A 6,000-nucleotide genomic window follows, 5' to 3' on the forward strand; every position below is an offset into this window, starting at 1 on the left:
AGCAAAAAAGTGGTAAATCTGCACCCTTAGAAATATTCCTTGAATGTGTGTAAATTTACTACTTGTTGGAATCCATAAAGATTGTTAATAGTAGGCTTACAAACCTGCACCAGTGTCAAGTTTCCAGGCATACTACTGGCAATCAAACACTTAAAAGGTGATGGAATGATTGCTTGCAAATTGTCTAACCAGTAGCAGTCACTTGGGGTAGCATTCTAATCCTTCGTTTTATTTGTCCACTGAGCCATTCTACATAATGTAAATTAGTACTGACCCTGCACCTCATGGAAACATTCCATTTTGAAACTTGCCAACCCCTCCTCTCCACCCTGCAGTCCACTGCTTTTATAGTTGGGAAATTTTAGAATCATATCCCTGAATCTCAGTGACTAAGATACGCCCGATGGTTAATAGCAAAATCAAGCAAAAAAATGTGTATTTACAAATTAGCAAAACAACGGCACAGTGCTTCACCGTCTGAGCAGTTGAAGCATATAATGCTAAATTTACGACACATGATGCTATACTCAACTCTAGATAGCACTCAACAAGCAGGTGCTTAGCGCTTCTCATTAGAAGAATGTGAAAGGACGATGGGGTACTGGAGAAAGTGCATTTTACTAAAACTGCATTTTCCATTTATCTATGAAAACACCAAAGCAAGGCTACGCTTACTCTGACAGCCAAACTAAATATGCAATGTACCACTCTGAAATGCAAGATGGCAGCTATGGGGTAGAAGTGTCGCCCCCCCCCCCCCCCCACAAAACAGCAGGTAATAAAAAATAAAAGACTTGTTTTATTTCTCCTTTCCTGCCGAGTCTTGGGGGCGGGCCTGAGGGTGACAGCACTGAGGGGAGTGGTAGTGCATTCCCTTCACTGCACATGATGGATTGGACGGCCGTCTCGGGCCGGCCAAACCGCCATGGGCAGTGAAGCTCTCCCCAATCCCAGCTGCATTGCTGGGGTTGGAGAGAGCAGGCACAGACTCTCAGTGTGTCCTGGAGAGCTAATCAAGAGTGCTCAGGCCAATCCTGAAGCTACTCTCATGTGAGAGCAGCTTCAGGATTGGCCACAGGGTATTCTGGGAGCCTGTGCCTGAAGAAGAGGAGCAGAGGAGCGCGACGCGCGACGCTCCGGCTGAATGTATGTAAAAAAAAAAAAAGATTTGCCCCCCTCCCTTTGTGACCTATGCCCCGCCTCACACCCCCATCCACCCACCCCGCCACCCGTCCCAAACATTGGCCGGTACAGGATGGCAGCAAGTTTAAAATGTGTATCAATGTGCAATAATTCAAAGGCTTTGGTTAGTACTTTAAGCAGAATTAAAATTTAGCAATTATCTTTTTTACACCATGAGGTGAAAAGCTACACAAATCAATAGCATTCAGTCTATTCATTTCAACATAAAAATCATCCTTATTAAATTTTTTGTTCTCAACAGAAATGTTAATATCCTCATCTACAACAATTGGATAAGTAGGCTCAAAGCGTTAATTTATGCAATAATAGCACATATGCATAGTTTAATTAGAATGTATTCAGTTTTCACAGCAATAGTTATTGTTAGTATTATCTCAAAAATCTTAATATCCCAATTTCCAAATATCCCAGATGTCCAAGAGTATGTGGTACCGCCATTCATTGACTACTGTGATAGATGATTATTGGATTTAAGGGGGCTTGCATCCCCGCTGTGGACCACAGTCATTAAGAGGCAGATGAACCTTGCGGAACTGTGTTCATTGCTACTAGATCTGACCTTTGCTTAAAACTGGTTAACAAAAATTATATATATAACCTGACCCTTACAGTTAAAAATATGTATATGTATACACTTACATACATATATATATTTTTTTACTCTTTTAAGCAAAGGTCATATCTAGTATCAACTAGATGATGTTACTGGATCCAGCGGTGGCTCCTCCGTTAAGACGGAGGAGTGTTGCCACCCTGCTGTGAACACAGCAGGTACGCACAGAATAATAAAATGGTAATTATCGTTCTATTATTCTGTTTGCTGCTAACCGCACTAGCGCGAGCATGATAATGGGGGTGGGGCAGACAGGTTCCTGCATACTGCAGGATGACTGCCCAGTGCGCATGACAGATTGGCCGACTGTCTACAGCTGGCCAATCAGCCATGCGCACTTCAAACTCTGCAATCCCAGTGCTGTAAAACAGCCAAGCGATTGCAGGCACAGACCCCCAGCCACAAAATGAGTGCTCTGTTAATCTGCTCCAACCAATCCTGGGGCTGTTTGGTTGGATTCGTAAGCAGGAAGTAAGTCACCTTACTTCCTGGTGGTCGTCCTCATCGGGAGAGGCTACATATCAGTGAGTTTATGGCATGCTGCGCCTCACCGATTTTAACAGCTGCTAGCTGCCCCAGATTGGCTCTGAATTTATGGTAAGCCTGAAACAAATGCACCGAGGTGGAGGTAAAATGAATTAAAAGATCCACAGAAAGAGTTTCACACCTGCAACACAGTACACAGCACAGTACACAGCACCTGCAACGAGACCCTTTTCAGGGGTGTTGTATTAATTATGCAGCAACTACATGGAACCCAGGGTTGTTATGGACCACATATTCCCAAATTATGGCTGAATTATACTGTCTAGCCAGTGAACAGGCCCAGTGCTGTGAAGCCTAGCTAAGCAGGTTGGTAGGGTGCAGCATTGTCCCTAATTTTAGATGTCTGTCCTACATTCTGCAGAAAGCTCCTGCAGAATGCCAGAAATACGCCTTTTTTCCTCCCCAAGTGACTGTTTCAGGCAAGCAGGCTACTCAATAGAGGGAGTAGAACCAACAGGCTAGCAGGGAAGCCTGGAGAGGCCCAGCACAGTGGGATGTTCCAATACTGACTCTCAAAACAACCAATATGCAGAGGTGCAAAGATCGACCCTTTGTTAATATGGTAACTGTGAACCACGACATGTAACACAGCAGGTGCCAGCAACAGGCCACTTTATTAAAATGCCTTTAAATGTGCTTATAAGGAAGGAATATAAAAACTGAGATTGAGACAGCCCTAAACGAGCAGGCACTGATCCTAAAATCTTTACTTTGAGATAATGGCCACTCAACTTCATGCGGAAATGTCAGAAAAAGACTCACGGAGAATATGATTTGCCCAAAATCTAAAAGGAGAGCCAAGATTGCAACATCGGACTACTTTTTAAAAACATATAACTTTGCCACTGTACCACGTGCTTTACCTGTTAAAGAGATTAAAGGCCTGATTTAGGACCGAGTGGAATGGGATGACACCCCAAAATGAACTGATTTTTGGTAACCCCCAAATAAACATCTTCTTAATAAAACCACAAGCACTCTAAGGGGCTGATTACGTGTCTGGCGGTCCATGGACCACTAGACTAGTGGGGGTGTGGCAGTGGCGGTCTCCCCATTGTCCTACTATGAGTTTGGTGGTGGGACCGCCACAGCCCCACTAGGGAACCACCGTTCCCTGGTGGCATTGCGGCGTAGGGCAGCATTGCGGTGTAGGGCATCAATATGCTTAGCAGGACCACCACGGTCCCACCGAGCATATTAGGAGTTTCCTCTCCACTAGGGTTTTCATGAGGGTTCCTCCTCCATGAACTCCCTGGCAGAGAGGTAACAAAGGGGGCCCTTTAGGGCCCACTTTGCCTCTGAGCACTTCGGATGCACACAGGTGGCATAACGTGTGACCCCTATGTATACACACAGGTGGCATAACGTGTGCCCCCCTATGTGCATGCACACCAGTTCCTGCACAGCATGGACTTTTCAGTCCATGCTGTGCAAGAACGTTTTTGGGCGTTCTCATTACGGTGCCCATTTTTAGAGCCACTGCCATAGGAGCACCAAAAAAAGACTTCCAGACAAGAGGAAACTCCTAATCTGGCAGGCGGCCTCAACATGGGTTTGGCAGTGCGGCGACAGGGCAGACCCGGTGCCTCACTGCCAAACTCGTAATTGGGCCCCAAGTGTCCTGCGATGTGATAATGGAAAGGCAACTTCTGATCTGGTTAGGGAGCCCTATGGATTGGATGGGTGAGGGTGGAGCCTGTCCTCCCCTTCTTCACTTTTAGAAGTTAGGGATTGACTTGTCATCAAGGGCTTCAGCCATGACCCAGAACTGCGAGGGCCAGGGGAGGAAGGGCCCTTCCTGAGCCTCACAGCGGTGGACCATGGTTGTGAACCCTGGGAGAAGGCGGTCACTCCCTTCAGCCTCACAGACATGGGCAAGTGTCATGGCCTCGCACTGCTGAGCCACAGGTGCAAGGCCCAGGGGAGGGCCTTTCCTCCCTTGACTACTCTCAGCCTTGGTTAAGCATTTCAAGGCCCAGAGAAGGAGTGGTCTAGGGTTTCTTTTCATCACTTCTGACATTCTAAAAATATTTTTTCTTGTTACCTTCCTGTCTGCAAACTGTTATTAGTTAGTTGCACAGTGACTTTCCAGATTGCATATAGTTAGTTAGTTAGTTATACCTTTCCTTTATTTGATTTTCTTTCAAATAGCACATAGCCATGTCAGTTTAACAAAGATCTGCTTTGTGTGAAGAAGTAACTAATCATTGATGTTCTACTAAAAGACATTTCACATAATTTTACTAGAAATGGCAGAGTGAAATTGTACAAAATATCACTTATTGTACCAAGCATATGACCTGGGTTGTGTTAATGGCATATATTGACCAGTGAGATATCTTTTCTTCCAGTGTCCCATTTTCTTGATATACTTAACCTATATGAGCTCCAGTTTGACCAGTGCTTCCTCCCTTTTGTTGCACACTAGTGTTGAGATAAAAAACAAATGTTATATTGGGCTATATTTATTTGTCCAGCGCACATACACTAAGCTTCATGGCACAAAAGCAGGTAAAATAACAAAAATGAGAGAAATAGAAGTTATTCGTAAAAAAAGCCAAGGTTTGATGAAAGAGTTTGAAGTAATCACAGTTTGGATGCTGTGAGTTGTAATAGAAAGGTTATCAGACATAGGTTTTTTTACGCCTGGATGATGTCGCATATTACATTATTCTTGTTAAAGAAGAATTGAGCAAGATAATCACAGATTTGTTTGGATTGGGATTATCTAGCTGAATAAGCTCACAGATGGAACAATTCTTTTGACAGGTTCAAAGCTTGGGAGAGCAGATCGGAGAAGGTGCTTTTCTCACCTGATTTGAAATGTATTGTTTGCAGCAATGCTGATATATTATATTCTTTTATTTATTTCATAGTCGCTATACCATTGTCAATATAGTTGCTCACGCTGGTAAATTTGAGAGATTCTGCTTTGCGAACCAAACATGTTTTGTTCCATATAGTTATATCCCAAGACGTTCTGTTGAGATTTTTGCTCTTTTGCTCTGCTGAGAAAAAAAGTGATGGGAGGATTAATCTAGACACTGGTCATTACTTCCAGTCCATGTTTTTTATTCACTGTGCTATTTTGGTCAGGGACCAGCCTGACACAGTGCCTGGGAAGCAGGGCTTTGCAAACCTCTGAACTCCCTGGTTTGCCATGCAGGTGGACCCTGCATCTGAGGCCCGCATGGAGTAGCGCTTGTCTCAGGAACTGCCCACCTACCAGGCCCCAGACATCTAGAGCTATTGCCTAGTCACTACCAACTAGCATTGTCCCTAGCCTTGCTCTGGAGTGGCTGGACTCTAACAGCCCATTGTGGGGACATGTATGGCAGTGCTTGCAAGTTCCCCAGTGCTGTGCAGGAGTAGCTCATCCAGACCAGGTTTTTTTTGGTCTGACCTCAGGGATATCTTAAGGATTTTGGGGGCCCAGGGCAAAACATCATTTGGGGTCCCCTGCTCAAAACAACTCTGAAATTATTATACATTTAGATCCCATTCATGACCTCTGTAACTATGGTGTTATCATTTGCAACCCTCTTCATTGCCAGCCTACATCTGTGCCAAATCCTACAACAAACAGTTTCACTCTGGCTGACCAGCACCAGAGAGCAAAAAGACTAGTGGCGTGAACA

Source organism: Triturus cristatus, chromosome 7 (assembly GCF_964204655.1).
Source record: "Triturus cristatus chromosome 7, aTriCri1.1, whole genome shotgun sequence".
NCBI classification, from domain to species: domain Eukaryota; kingdom Metazoa; phylum Chordata; class Amphibia; order Caudata; family Salamandridae; genus Triturus; species Triturus cristatus.